Below are 15239 nucleotides of genomic sequence, written 5' to 3' on the forward strand. Positions count from 1 at the left end.
CCACTGAGAACTCTGGGAGAGGCCACAGTGAATGTGGTGAGACCTCTGGAATTAGAAAAACCTAGGTTCAGAGTCTGGCCCTACTACTTATTAGCCAATGAACAAGTCAATGAGCCTCAGTTTCCACATCTGCAAACTGGGAATTCTAATAGCCCATGTTTCATAGTGTGTCTGTGAAGTTTTGGTGAGATTATCTGGCTGGAGGCTGTAGCACAGAGATTAGCCCCATGGTGACTGCTCATCACTGGTAATTATGGGGTGGGGGGGACTTCAGGTTGCTCCTTGGCCACATTAGGGTAACCCCTCTGTGGCATGGTTAGCATCCAGCTTCTCTATTCAGGGTTGGGGGTTGTTGGTCTTGGCAGGCTGTCTGAACTGCACAGACCCCCACTCTCCTGAAAGCTTGGTTCTTCTATCTGTCACAGCTTCTTCCTGCTGGCCTGGTCTGGCTCTCACTTGTTCTCTGCCTGCCCATAATTCCATCTCTCTGTGTCTCTCACTACGAAACTTAGAGCTCTCCCTGACACAAGAACATCCCTCTACCCCCACACCCATGCCCAGCTCAGCTTACCAGGCCAACCACATGATAGTCACAAACATATGCACTCACACTCGGGTAGACACAAGCATGGAGACATGCACAGCAGCAAAACGGTGGAGAGATACAACCATGCACCCACTTGCACTCGAGTGCACACAGGCATGAGGGCATCTGCCCCAATATACACACACACAGGTGTACACACGGTACAGATAGGCACAAACATCTGCCCCAACATACACACACACGGGTGTACACACAGTACAGATACTCTCTGTGACAAACACACAAAGATATGCAAGCATATTGCACACACAGGAATTCACAGGCATATGTGCTCATGACCACACACATGCATATGTGGAACAGACAGGCACAAACAGGTGCACAGAGACACACTCACAAGGACACACAAGCATGTCTACACAGTTTGTCACACACACATAGGCACACACCAGCTCTCTCACCCCCGCCCCCCACAGGAAGCTGGCTGTCCGCCAAGCTCCGCGCTTTCTGCTGGGTGTGCACAACCTTTCACAGGCTCTAATTGAGTCGAGGGTGATTTATAACACGGCAGCGTCCCTGCCCGAGTGGGTTGCCCCCTCCTGCTGCAGCCCTGGCCAGAGCCTTTGGCCATCCCCCCCAACCCTCCTCACACTGGGTCACACACACAGGCCCCTTAGAGGGAGAAGGGGACCTTCCCTTCTAGCCACCAGCTCCTTTCTTTATCCTTGCATTACTCCTAGGGTAGGCACTAGGCTCTGAGAGGCTTTGCCCACCACCACCACCACCACCACCACCACCAAACCCATCTACCAGGAGACGGACCACAGCCTTTCTAACCTGCCTGTTTAGGGACAGCCAGGACATTGACTACAGATCCGTCGTGCTTCCTGAGCTACAGCAAGAGAAACTGGATCTAGATATGAGAAGGACTTCCCTCCAGTATGGGGGTGGGCTTTGGTCAGCAGGTGATGGAGGAGGGGGAAGCCACTGAGAATCTTGTATCCCGCTTCCTCATCCTTTTGGGTAACTGAGCTGACTGTCACCCCCCTCCCAGCTGTCCCCATGGCCTGTGCGGCTGGGCTTGTGATTAATCGCATTAATTAGGCCTCGAGGTTTGGCTCATAAAATCCCCATGTCCACCTAAGAAGAAACTGCAGGGAAGGCCTTTGTCCTGGTGTGTGGAGGGGACTATGAACCCTGATCCCTCACCTCTGACCCCAACATGGACTAGCAGCTTTACCTTGGTCTATTAGCTCAGCCTGAGAGATATTTCACCATCCCACTGTCTCCTGCGTTGGATGCTGATGCTGTTAACCCATTCAGCAGTGAAGGCACCCAAGACTCAAAGAGGCTAAATCCTTGACCAAGTTATACACCTGGTTCATGGTAGAACTGGGCTTTGAAATCAGACAACAGAGCAAAGGGATGCCTGGGTGGCTCAGTGGTTGAACCGTCTGCCTTTGGCTAGGGCATGATCCCAGGGTTCTGGGATCAAGTCTCACATTGGGATCCCCGCATGGAGTCTGCTTCTCTCTGCCTGTGTCTCTGCCTCTCTCTATGTGTGTCTCTCATGAATGAATAAATAAAATCTTAAACAAACAAAAAAAGAAATCAGACAACGGAGCAAAGTATGCCTGACCCAGAGTCTGACTTTATGACAAAGCCCTACCTGGATCCCACCAGGAGTCCTGGTGCTCAGTGTGCTGGCTTTTGGAGCAGGAGGGGCTTCTTGGAGGGGCCAGCCCTCTTCCATTCTCAGAATTGGAGTCAGCATAAAGCATGACGGACTCAGATTAGATTTAAGAGGGACCTCCCTAGCAGTAAAGTGATTAGGAACCAAGAGAAGAGAGAGAGAGAGAGTGTGTGTGTGTGTGTGTGTGTGCGCGCGCGCACACGCACGTGTATGTGTATGTGTGTGTGTTGTGTTGTGGGGACATGTGCAGTGGAGCATCTGGGCTGTCCCTAAGGGAGTCCACATGGCAATGGCGCTCAACATTCAGTACTTTCCTATTGCTTATTGACTCACACAATCCCTTGGAGAGGAGTTGAACCCCATTTTGGAAATGAATAACACTGATATTCTGATAGTTTAAACCATCTGTCCAGCCTCATGGATTCAAGGCAGCTGCACCCCCACCCCTTCCCCCACTGCCGTGTTCTCTGGCTTCTGTGGCCCAGTGACCCCACTTCATTTGTGTCTATGCTATGGGTCAACCCAGCCTCTGGCTCTCCTGAACTCACTTGAACACATCTGAACATGTGTTAGTAAAGGTGTGAAATGGGTGGACTTGAGGGCATGGGTGTCTCAGAGACTCTGTTGACTTGGGGATTTATGCTTGGGTGTATGTGTCACTGTGTGTGCTTAATGTGACCCAGGTCTATTTGTGTGTGTGTCTGGGATGCTGTGGAGCTGTGTTATCTATGCATGTTTGTATTTGTCTATAGATCTCAGTGTATATCAGCGTGTCTCTCTCTGCATGGCTGTGTCATGTGTTTGTATATCTCTGTGAGTTTCCTCCTCATTCGTTCAGTGTGTGTGTGTGTGTGTGTGTGTGTGTGTCTGTCTTTGTATGTCTGTCTCTGTTCCAGCTTTTGGATTTGTCTCTAGGTGAGCACGTCTGTAGGCCCTGCTGGGTGTGTGTCCACGTGGTCCCGTGTTGGTTTCAGCAAGTGACTTTAGGTGTGACAGTGTGTCCATGTGTCTGTATATCTCTGTGTGCGGCTGTCTTAACTGTGTCTGTACGAGGCACAGCGTGTGCGAGTCACTGAACACTCCTGTCCGTGACTGTGTTTCAGAGCTGGGACTAGGGTGCGCACAAAATTTCTCTGGAACCAAGAAAATGATCTCAGTGTAGTATTTTTCAGAAATCACAATTAATGCAAAAAAAAAAAACCCACGATGAAAAAAAAAACCAGAAAAATATTAAAGACAGGATCAGGATGTGTGCACGTCTGCGTGACCGCGTGTGGCGGGCCGGCGTGTCCTCCCTCCCGCTCCCCGCCAGGTGAGCCCACCCCCTCCAGTCACGCTGCGCTGGGCTGAGCCGCGGTAATTTCCGAGTCGGCGGCGGCTTTGTGTGCACTGGCCGCTGTCTTGGGGGCGGGGATGGAAGGGAGGGTTATCTCTCCCCCCTCTTCCCTTTTATTGGGTCATTAACAACGGTCCGGGCTGCCGCTGCGCCCCCCTTTCATGTCCGCCGCGCCTCCCGCCATTATCTCCCTCCGCCGCGCGGCGTAATTTGATGCCAATCAGGTTTGGGGCGCGGAGGCAGCCGGATCAAAGACGGGGCCGCGGCGCTGGAGGGAGCGGGGTGCAGGGCCGGCCGAGCTCCCCCCGCAGGCCGCGGCGACCCCGCGGGTCCGCCCCAGCGCCCCGGGTCAGATCGAGGCGGCCCCGCCCACCCTGCGAGAGGGCCCAGGAAACCGCGTGGGTGGCGGGACCCAAGCCCACCCGACCAGTCGCGGGGTCCGCGGGGCGCCGGGCGGCTCCGGGTTTGCAGGGTGCTTGCAGGGTGCGGGTGGCTCCCTGGAGGGCGTGGCCTTTAGGCGGAGCCTTGGAAGATTTCGGGAACAATTGAGGAACTGGTGGAGATGTGGCATTCTAGGCCGGGGCGGGTGGGGGAGGGGCAGTTTGGGCAAAGGCTGGGGAGGCGGCACATTTGTGCTGTGTTACATGGACTCGGAGCGATGGAGGGTGCTTGAGTGTGGAGGCCCGGAATCTCAGGTGGCCTTCATGGTAATTTATCTGATGATGTCTTCTGCTCGCTGGAAGCTCTGCCCACTCAGTTTCTCCCTGTGGGAAATGGGGAAGCTATCAGCTCCCTCCACCTCTTCCATGAGAGATTAGTGAGAAGGTGAATGTGATAAAACAAACCCAACTCACATTTACTGAGCTCTTACCGTTGGCCAGGCCAGGCCCATCTTGGTTCATGTGCATAACCAGCCCTACAAGGCTGTAATTCACTTTATAGGCCTGCAAACTGAGGCTCAGAGAGCTGAAGTGACCTGCCCAAGGTTCTCTAGCTGGTGAGGCCATGGTTGAGATTTGAACCAGGCTTATAGATCCATAGCTCACAAGATGAGGGTCTTCCCCAGGACCTTGGGGAAGGATGGGGGCAAAGGTTTTAGAGCCGCCTGCCACCTGTGTGGGGAGACAGTGGTTCCACAGTGGGCTGGGTGAGCAGTGGGACCAGAATCATCCTCAGCAAACTCACAGCCATCTCCAGTGCTTACAGCCCCAGGCCTTGGGCAAGTCACTTGCTACCTCCCCCAAATCCGCTTCATCTGTAAAATGGGGTATTGAATTTCTTTTTGTCCCTGAGGAGTCTGTGAGTGAATGCAGCAAAAGGTGCTTTGAATGTAAGATGCAGACTAAATCAGGGTTTTCATTATCACTATCAGCCAAAGATTTGGAGGGTGGGTGTCTGCCAAACAGTCCCTTGGTGGATGGAAAGCCCCTTTCTCCCCCTAAGAAAATGCCAGTGTTTAGTCCTTGGTTTTGGAGAGGGTGTTGCCCTACCACCATACCTGAGACACAGAGAGATAGGTTTTTCCCTCCCAAATAGTACTGGGTCTTCACAACTCTAAGTATATATCAGACCTGAGAATGTTCTGAGCAAACCGCAGCATACATAATACATGCTTCTGTTCTGAGCTAAACACAGGCCTCTGGATTTCGAGGGTGCCAGTCAGCAAGGATCTCCACCTCTGCCCCCTGCCCCTCAACCTTCAGATCTGGGGTCTGGTAAGTGGTATTGGGAGTTGTGGCGGGTGGGGGGGGGGGGGGGTAGTGGGAAGTCAGGGCCCTGAATCCTTGGTACCTTCTTTCTTTCTTTCTTTCTTTCTTTCTTTCTTTCTTTCTTTCTTTCTTTCTTTCTTTCTTTCTTCTTTCTTTCTTTCTTCTTTCTTTCTTTCTTTCTTTCTTTCTTTCTTTCTTCTTTCTTTCTTTCTTTCTTTCTTCTTTCTTTCTTTCTTTCTTCTTTCTTTCTTTCTTTCTTTCTTCTTTCTTTCTTTCTTTCTTTCTTTCTTTTCTTTCTTTCTTTTTCTTTCTTTCTTTCCTTTCTTTCTTTCTTTCTTTTTCTTTCTTTCTCTTTCTTTCTTTCTTTCTTTCTTTCTTTCTTTCTTTTTCTTTCTCTTTCTTTCTTTCTTTCTTTTTCTTTCTCTCTTTTTTTCTTCTTTCTTTCTTTCTTTCTTTCTTTCTTTCTTTCTTTCTTTCTTTCTTTCTTTTTCAAGATTTATTTATTTGACAGAGAGAGCGTGCACAAGTAGAGCAGCAGGCGGAGGGAGAAAAAGGGAGAAGCAGGCTCTCCCTTGAGCAGAGAGCCCAACAAGGGGGTTGATCCCAGGACCCTGAGATCATGACCTGAATGGAAGGCAGATGCTTCAGCGACTGAGCCACCCAGGCACCCCTCCTTGGTGCCTCCTAAATTAGTTTCCTGAGTACCTGCTTGGGCAGGATATACACTGGCCCTGGGGAGACAGATGTAGAAGGCCCACAGCGAGTGCCCATTCTGGTGGGGGAGGCCTGTGAGAACACAGCTCCTGCACAAGGGAGCACCCTCTTTTCCTAGAGGGACAAATAGTTGGATTGAGAAGAATGAATAGAAGTTGACCAGATGAGGGCTGGGGGCAGGAAGCACATTTCGGGAATGTGCTAAGCCTAGAGGCCTGAAAGAATAGTGCATGGGGAGTATTTCTGGAGGTGGGGAGGATGAGCAGGGTCGCTGAATTGGAAAGGGCAGAGCCTGAAGGAAGTTGGCAGTAATCCCGAGGGTGCTGGGGACCCCTGTCAGTTTCAGTGCAGATAGTCACCTGACGTCAGCCTCTTCATCTGTACTGTGGGTACAGGACACTTGTCCCACCCTCTCAACTCCCCCAAGGCCTGGATGGAAGGTAACTGAAAGAGGGCACTTGTGCTTTCATATCCCCTTCCCACTCAAGGAACTAAGGGATGTGCAGGGGGTGGGATGAGGAGGCAGGGATGGGGGGCTCTTTCCCCGCAGTTCTCCCTGTGCAAGGAGACAACCAGGATTCCAGAGCCCCCTCTCAGACCGGATCTAGACTGCCAGACGGAGGTGGCCATGATTAGCGGCCCCAGGTGACATGGGCATGTGACTTTGGCAGTGTCTACCGCTGAGGAACCGGGATCTTGGTTCTGGCTCTTGGGTCAGGAAAGCTCCTCTCACTGGGAGGCTCTGCAGGGCCGCCTCAGACCTGACCAGGTTCTTTTGCCTTCTGTTGGTTCTACATCTCCTCCCTTCCTGAAGGAGGACTGTTGTCCCCCATCCTCCATCCTTCTTGGGGAGTACCCCCGCCTGGCTGGAGCCCTGTGCCTGTGTGTGTTGGGGAAGGGGGTGGTGTCTGCGCCACACACCGCAGATCCCAGCTGCTTCTGGACGCTGAAAAATCCAATTTTCTTCCTAATTGCCACCGCCCGCGCTCTGTCTCCCCTCACAGCCTACTTCTGCTTGGCGGCGCCTGGTCCCCCATGCTCCCCCTACTCCTGCCTCCCGCCGCCCACCCCACGCTGGGCGCGGCCCCCCCTCGCGGTCACCAGTGTTGGGACGCACCATATATCATGTCCGCAGCCGGGAGGGGCCGGGGGAGCGGACGGGCACCCGCCCTGGGCTCCCTGACGAAATCGTCCTTTTCCGCAGCGGCGGATGACAGGTTGTGGGAACAACAGCTTGAATTACGGAAAGAAGTTTCCCCACTGAGTTAATCTGCAGTGGCTGGAGGTGACCTTCTGGAGACGGCGATTAATCACGGGCCGTGGCGGGCGCCGCGCCACGCCGGGCCCTTTGGGGGAATACTAATTCCACTACAAGATAAATCATAATTTGACAATAATCATCTGCCCTAATCACTCCAATTCTTCTGTTTAATTATTTGTATACACCGTGTTTCTTCAGCAAGGACCCCTCATGCCTGCGGGTGGGGAGAGGACGGCCGCCTGGGCCCAGGCCCCTCTTTGGCCCCTCGGCCCCCTGGCCCTGCTGGCATGCAGGGGGAGGCCTGACTCAGAAGCGCTAGGGAGAACAACTGGAGCTTAGAGTTATGATAGTGTGACTGGGGAAACTGAGACTCAGGGAGAGGCCAGGCCTTGCCCAGGGTCCCACTGCCAGCTTCCCGGGTGCCAGGCTGAAGGCTAAAGCCTCAACGTCTAGTCCCCATGGCACTGCCCTGCTGCAGAGTGGCTCAGAGTGCCTCCCCTCCACTGCTCTACTCCCTGACCTCTGTGCCCAGTCTCCTGTGAAACCCGGACCCAACCCCCATCTGCCAGCACAGACAGGGATGCTGCCTGCTTCCATCCCCTGGCGGAGCCCTGGGCCCGCTAGTCCCCTCGGGACATGAGGAAGGGGGGTCGTGGGCACCTGTGCAGGCGTTGCCTGCCCCCATCCAGCAGGTGCTATGTGACCACTGGCAGTTGGTGGGCCCTCTCTATGGCAGCGTGTAGTCTTCATCTGTGAATTGGGTGGGGCTCTCTCTCTCCCAGGGTGATAGAGACCTGGCACTATGCCAGATCCATAGGGGTTCTCACAGATGCTTCCTGCTGCCCCTTTCTGTTCTGCCAGGGCCCAGCCACTAGCAGCCTATATTTTCTCCCTCCACCCACCCTCCCAAATCTGGCTCCTGCTGCCGCCATGGTCACCCCTTGGGTGGGGCGGCCAGGGGACCTCCAGGGGCCTAACTCTGCCCCTGATGTTCCCCCTTGGAGGGGCCAGCTGGGCTGCTGCCAGCTCTGGCTCCCTGAAGCAGGAATCAGAATGACTCAGTGTCTTTCTTTTTCCAGGCCCGCTCCTGGCACCCCTCGATGGGGGTATCAGTGAAAAGGATACAATGGGAGCTCTTGGACCCAGTGTGGCCCCCTGAGATGGGGCTCATGTGGGAACTTTGGTGTGCCTTTGTGGCAATGTGATGGGGGGGATGACTTCTTTAAACAAAAGCTGAGAGCCTAGCTGGGTGTGTGCTGCTGGGGCTACAGCCACAGAGAGTGATATACTGATGATAATGAAAGTACTGATAACGGCAGTGAATGTTCATTCCCGACAGCAGCCTGCCTGGGTACCTTCTGGTCCCAAGGACAGTTGATGAAAGGCTGATGGTAGAAACAAAGCCCTTATCCTCAGGATGCCCCAGTCTCAGGGAAGAGGTGTGGCCCCTTTGCTCAGATGATAGAAGAAAGAAGCAGAGAAAAATACAAACCTGCCTCTGGTTATAGAGCTCCTGCCATGTTTCAGGCCCCATGCTCAGGACTCTCATGGCTCCAAGTTCTCATGACCACCTGTGAGTGATGTGTGATGTCAGCCCCATTTACGGATGGGGAAACCAAGTCTCAGGGAGGCAAAGTCACTTACCTTGTGTGTCAGCATGCTTATGAGTATAAGGCTGGAATATGAACTCAGTTTCCTGTGCCATCCCTCCCTGTCTCCTCGAAATCCTGACAAAGCCACTTCATCAGTGTTGTAGAATTTCTGGTCAGAAGATCAAGAAAAGCTGACATAGTCTCTTCACTTGCCAGAGTCTGTCTGCCCAGCTGTGAAGATGAGGTTGGGGTAGTTGAGAGATGGGAATATGGAAGGGCAGCTGGTCCCTGCCTTGGCCCTCCACACCTATAAATACTTCACAGAGTCTAACTTACCTCTCTTTTGCTGCAATTTCCCTTCAGTTGTCCTCTGTGGTCACAGAATTTCCTTCTCTGTCTTTAGCTCCAGCTGTGCCCTCTCACTCCAGTTCCTCAGTACCCCTGCCGGAGGAAGGGATATGTGTGGAACAGTGTCTTGCACCTAGAGGCCTCCATCTGATGCTATTCCCTGTCAGTGTCTGGGCAGATCAGCCATGGCTTGTCATCAGCAGGTACACCTCTGGCTCTGTGAGAGGTATTTCAATCAGGCACCCCCTAGGTATCTATCCTGTGGTCCTTACTCTACCCAAACTGCCTTTGGGGGTATTCCCACAAACCAAGCAGGGCTGCGGAGGGTAGTTGTGCAGGAGTACCCCACCTCCCCTGTAAAGATCTGAGGGGGGTCATTTAGCCTTTCTGAGCCTCAGTTTCCTTATGTGCAAACCAGAAGTAATAATACCTGGCACACATTAAGTACTCAATAATTGTTACCTAGTAGTGTAAGGATCAGACTGCATGGTGAGATGGCAGATCTCTCCCTTGGCATGGCCCCTAAGTTGCCTTTTGGGGGAGTTGAAGAGGGGAGAGGCATCCCCCTGCAGCCGCACAGGGTCAGCCCCTCCCACCTCGGCTGCCTGGGGGACTGACGAGTGAGGGGAGGCGCCGGTGGGAGGTGGTGGAGCTGCAGCAGGAGAGAGGGGAGCCAAGGGTTGGCTGAGTGGGGGAGAGCTGGCCTGGGGGGAGAGCTGCTGAGTCGCTGGGGAGGGTGGGAGAGGCTGTGGTGCTATAAATACCTCCCAGGTAACAGGAGCCGTAAATGAAGGGAGGGAATTAGTCACATTCCACGGCGCCTGGGAGAGAGGACAGGGAGCAATGACCTGAATCCATGGAAGGGAAAAAATTAGGCTAACCTTGAGAGGGGGTGGTGGTTAAGGCTGGATGCTGTGCCTCCTCAGAGGGGTGCCCTGGACTCCATCTGCTGGACAGGGGCCAGGAAGGAATCATGTTGGCAGGAGGGGTCTGGGAGGGACAGCTTGGCTACTCCATGCTGAGATGTGTGAGGGGCTTTTTTCTTCTCAAGGATTCCCTGGCCTTTCTCTTGCAAACTCAGTCCTATTCCTGGACCTTGGAAGTTCTTCCTGGGGTCTAGCTTTGGTCTTTCCTTGTGTCACTCTGAAGTGTGTTCCCTTGGCTGCCCTCCCAAATCCATGCCTTATGGTGCATCTGCGTCCATGTTGTGTCATGCCCAGGGTTCCTGGTTCAGGCAGAGAAGATTCTTTGTTTGGGCAGGCAAGAAGAAGGTGTCCTTCCCCATCTCTGGACCCCACCACTGGGGCTGGATCCACTTGTCCCTCCTGGGCTGTGACCACGGCCTGCTCTCCAGCCCCCCAGCTATCCTCTCCACGATTGCCAGAGCGACAGTCCATACATGTCCTCTCTTGCTCACATGCCCAAACTCCTTGACGAATGGAGTGCAGGCTCCTTGGCTTGCCTACGGAGCTTGCTGGCTCGGCCCCCAAAGCAGCTCTCTAACCACATCTGCACTTGCTCTCCCTCACACCCACTGGCCACTCTCAGTTCTCCAGGTCTTCGCCTGGACCACCCTTTCAGTTGAGAATGCCTCCCCTTGCTCTGCCTGGCCGACCTGCATTTTCTTCCAGGCCCCAAGTTCTGAAATTCTCCCAGCTACCTCCCCAGCTGAGTTGGGTCCTCCCTCATCCATGCCCTCACTGGAAGCACGTCTGGCAGGGGTCGTGTGGGAAAGCCGTTAAGATCCAAACTGGAAGGCCGGCCTTGCCTCATGCTATGTGGCCTCTGGTGAATAAATGAGCTCTCCCATGCCCTCAGTTTTCTCATCTGTAAAAAGGGGGTCTCGCAGGGGCTTCCCTAGGGTGGTATACTTTTGGTGAGGCCCTGTGGTGAGGAGGGCTTAGCACGCAGTCAGCGGGCCGCTGTGTGTGTGTGGGTCACAGTATTGATCGTACTGTTATCTGTGCCTGTCTCCTCTGTGGGCTGTGAGATGGGGGGTGGTGGCGCTGCGTCCCCGTGTGACTCGTCGCCGCAGCCGCAGTGGCCAGCTCGCGCCTGGCACTGAGACGGTCGGCAAATGTTTGCTGAATTAATGAGTGGGGGCTGCAGGGCGGGCTTGGGCTGCAGATCTGCCCGGCTGCTGCAGCTGGGGCGCCTGCGCACATGTGTGCGCGGTGGGAGCGTGAGCGAGGGGTGTCTGGGGGGGCCGGATCCGGGTCCCGTCCCGGGGGTCCGGCGGCGCCGCGGGCAGCCCGGCGCGCCCGCTCCCTGGGGTCCCCGCCCAGCGCCTGCCTGGCTGCGGGACCCCGTTGCCAGGAGCAGTCAGGATGCGGCAGCGTCTCCATGGCAACGCGGCATCTCGAGCCGCGCGCCGCCCTCCCCCGGCGCCCCGCTGTGGGCAGGAGGCCGAGCCTGGCAGCCCCTCCCGGCCCAGCAGCCAGCGAGCTGGGTCGTGAGGCCGAAGCCTGGTGGGAGGGACTGAGGAGGGGGCTCCTTATTTTTCTAGAGACGAAGGACTGACCTGTCTTGACTTACCTCTCCATCTGGGGGAGGTAGATAGTAGGAGGGCTCTGTCTTCTGCTCACTTGTGGCACCCCCACTGCCTCCCCACCATCCCCGGCCAGGAAACCGGGAACAGGTCCTGGTCAATGGGCCAGGGACATCTCTGTTCTAAGTCCTGGCTGTGACAATGACACAATGATCCAGGCTCCAGGGGCTGTTGTGAGGGGGCACTGAGGTACTGCTGTGGGAGTGCCATCCTGGTCCATGGTGTAAGCACTTCTCACCTATAACGCCCAAGTCCCCAGTACCTGCCAAGAACTGTCCTAACGGCCCTTTACTCTCTCAGTCATGCCATATCTCCAAACCCACTCAAACCTTCCTGCTGTGGGCCCAGTGACACTCCCAGTTCCCATTCAGTGCCTCTTGTACTCACCCAACATCTCTTCAGTGCTTCCCAAGTACTTCCAAGTACCCCCTTGCTATCTTTTTTTTTTTAATTAAAGATTTTTATTTATTCATTAGAGAGAGAGAGAGAGAGACAGGCAGAGGGAGAAGCAGGCTCCATGCAGAAGCCCGACTTGGGACTCGATCCCGCGACTCCAGGATCATGCCCTGGGCTGAAGGCAGGCCTTAAATAGCTGAGCCACCCAGGGATTGCCCTCCCCCCACTCGCTATCTAATTGTAATCTACTCTCCCTCCTAATGCTTACTTAGTATTTTCATCCATTTAGCACCCTCCCCAATGACTATCTAGTAACCATTTAGTGCTTTCCTTCCAGTTTGGCTAGATGCCCCCTTAGTATTCCCCAGGGTTGACCCACTGCCTCCGGTGCCTGCCTAGTAGCCCCTAGTGCCCTTCCGTTATTCACCCAGCACATTGCACATCCAATGGAGATCCCAGGGCCTTCCCAGTACTCCTGTTCACCCAGTGCCACAACAACCCCAGTCTGACTAGTATTCTCCCACTCGCATCGCGTTCCCCACCCTCTGCTTCCCGGTAAATTCCCCTTATCTTCCTGTTCCCCCACTCCCCCAGCCCCAGCTCCGCCAGACCACAGTGCTCACTGACGCCAGGAGGGGGCGCACGAGCGGTCAGCCAAGACGGAAGCTGGGCGCGGCCGGGGTGGAGGTCGAGGGGCTGCGTCGGAGCCTCTTGTCCTTCGGAGACAAGTCCAAGCCCAGGATGCGGCTGCATTTCGGGGGAGTCCTGGCAAGAGTGACGCCCCGCCCCACCCCGCCTCGCCACCATCCTCTGTTAGCCCCGCCGGGTCCACTGCCACAGCCGTCGTGGCTTAGGCTCTGGGCGGGGGCGCGCGCCCTCTGGTGGCCACGAAGCGGCGCAGCTCTCCGGGCTGGACGCGAGGACTGGGAGGTGCATGCGTTCCTTCCCTCCCCTTTCCGCGTCCTAGCGTCCTAGTGTCCTAGTTTGTGGGGCCCGTCCTTGAGCTGGTACATGAGGGGGGGGGGCTGGCGGAGGGACCGGAGTGTTGGGGTTGTTGGCAATAGAGCCCCCTCTCTGGGGACAAGACAGAGGGACTGGAGACTTGGATGAAGGGAGAATATTGGCTAGGGAGCAAGGGACTGAGGGTACCGTACCGGGTGATCGCGGGGGTGCGGTGGGGTGTGTGTGTGTGGGTGGTAGCACCGAATCTAGATCTCCACTCGTGGATCAAGGATTTGGGCTTTTGTCCCTGTGTGCTGCATGCAGAAGGGTGAGGAGATGATAAGGTGGTGGGGGTGGTGGTGATGGTAAGGTGCAGTGTCTCCGTTCCAAGCCTGGTAGCTCCTGCCTGGTCCTACCTAAATCCTTAGCATTGGCATGCACTTTGATCTACTCCCAGACATCCCATTATGGCCTCTGCCCACCTGTCTGGGGCTTTTCACTAATATTCCTCAGTCCTGGGGGATGGGGGCACCCTTTCCCCCTCCCACAACGTGAGGTTTCCTCTCCTCTATGTATTGCAGGAAAGAGATGCAACTGCATCAGGAAGGACCCAGGTTAGACTCCTGCAGTCTGTACTGGATTGGGATGACCTTGCCCTGTAGGACCCTCCAGGGTCAGGTCTGTAATCTCATGACCATCTGTGGTCTGGCTTTAGGATAGCACTCAGTGAGCCTCTGCTTAATGGATTAGTGAGTGAAGTCCTTGGGGATGCCTCCTTCCATCCTCCACCTCATTACATGATTGAGAAAACTGAGGCACTGAGGAAGTAAAGAATTATTTCAGGATCACCAAGAATGGGTGTTTTGATAGTGATGAAGAGCACTGGCCTGGTCTGGGTTTGGTCTCAGTTCTGCTACTTGCTGAAAGAGCTTGATCTTCCTCTTCTTTCTAAGCTCTGTTTCCTCATTTATAGATAAACTCTGTCTACTTCCCAGGATAGTTGTGAGGAATCTGATGATGATGATGTCAGGGAGAATTATAATGGTTATAGGCACTGGTGCCCGAAGTACCTTGTGCCAGGTGCCAGTGACCCAGCACATGAGATCCAAGCCTAGGTTGACAAAGGCTCAGGGCCTTCCTGAAGAGGTCCATAAGCTCACAGGTAGAGTGACAAAGCCCCTCACAGGCTTGGTGCCAGACTCCTGGCCTCAGGATGAGCTTCAGAGCTCTTCTGCTAGTACTTGGGCTGGATGCAGAGAGAGGGACAAGATGACCTTGGGCTGTCTCCTGTGCCGCACATATTCCCTGGGCCTGGATCTGATTTCCGGCCCCTGGGAGGGCAGAGGGGGCTAGCTGATGGAAGAAGCATATGTCCTGGCCTGGGCAGCTGGGCCTAGGGGCCTTGCCCCTGAACCTGGGGCCTTTCCTGCAGAGGGAATATCCAAGAACAGGAAGGAAGGAAGTGGGGAGGGGGAGGAAGGAGTGGAGGGAGAAAGAATGGGACAGGCCCCAGCTGGGAGTGAGTTCTTTCTGAGACTGGCCAAGGAAAGAGGCCATCTGCATTGGCCTGGCTAATGCTGTTGGGCTGCTCACTCCAGCTGGGCCTTGGATGTGGACATACTGGGGGCAAGAAAAGAAAAGAGGCTGAGTCTCCCCAGCTGTCTAACAGGTAGAAGAACATGCCTTCCTGGGCTGGATGGGAGTAACAATAAGCTCAGAGGGTAAAGGAGGTGGGGCCTGGAACAGAGCAGGTGCCTCAAGTCTTCTAGCTCCTCCAGCCCTTCCTGGTGGCCTGATCTGTGAGCCGATGGATAGCTCAGAGTCCAGGGCTTTCACTGCCTCTGAACTCATGCATCCACCCAACAACCACTACTGGTGGGGAAGAGTATTCTAGGTAGAGGGAAGGACAGATCCCAAGCCCATGGTTCAGGGAGAACAGAGCTATGGCTGCAGCAGAATGTGTGGCACTCAGTAATAGGGCTGGGGATTTCATCCTGAGGGCATTGCAGAGTCACAGAAGGTTCTAGGCAGACATGGCCTGGTTAGAGTTGGAACAAGGCCCAGATGGAGGGCATTCAGGGCCTCCATGCTGTGACCTGAACCTCTGTGCCCTCATCACTCATGCTCCTTTATGGGGAGCAGGCAGGCTGGAG

The 15239-nt window shown here is 54.8% G+C and overlaps 1 protein-coding gene across 1 annotated transcript in view; it reads left to right on the forward strand.

Moving 5' to 3' along the window:
• The first annotated feature begins 5201 nt into the window (after window positions 1-5201).
• PSD2 (pleckstrin and Sec7 domain containing 2) overlaps window positions 5202-15239 on the forward strand; it is an 81800-nt gene continuing 71762 nt past the window's right edge. The window contains exon 1 of the mRNA XM_072749758.1: window positions 5202-5291. The gene's annotated coding sequence lies outside the window, so the exon portion shown is untranslated. The remainder of the gene's footprint in view (window positions 5292-15239) is intronic.

This window comes from Vulpes vulpes, chromosome 2, assembly GCF_048418805.1.
Source record: "Vulpes vulpes isolate BD-2025 chromosome 2, VulVul3, whole genome shotgun sequence".
Taxonomy (NCBI): domain Eukaryota; kingdom Metazoa; phylum Chordata; class Mammalia; order Carnivora; family Canidae; genus Vulpes; species Vulpes vulpes.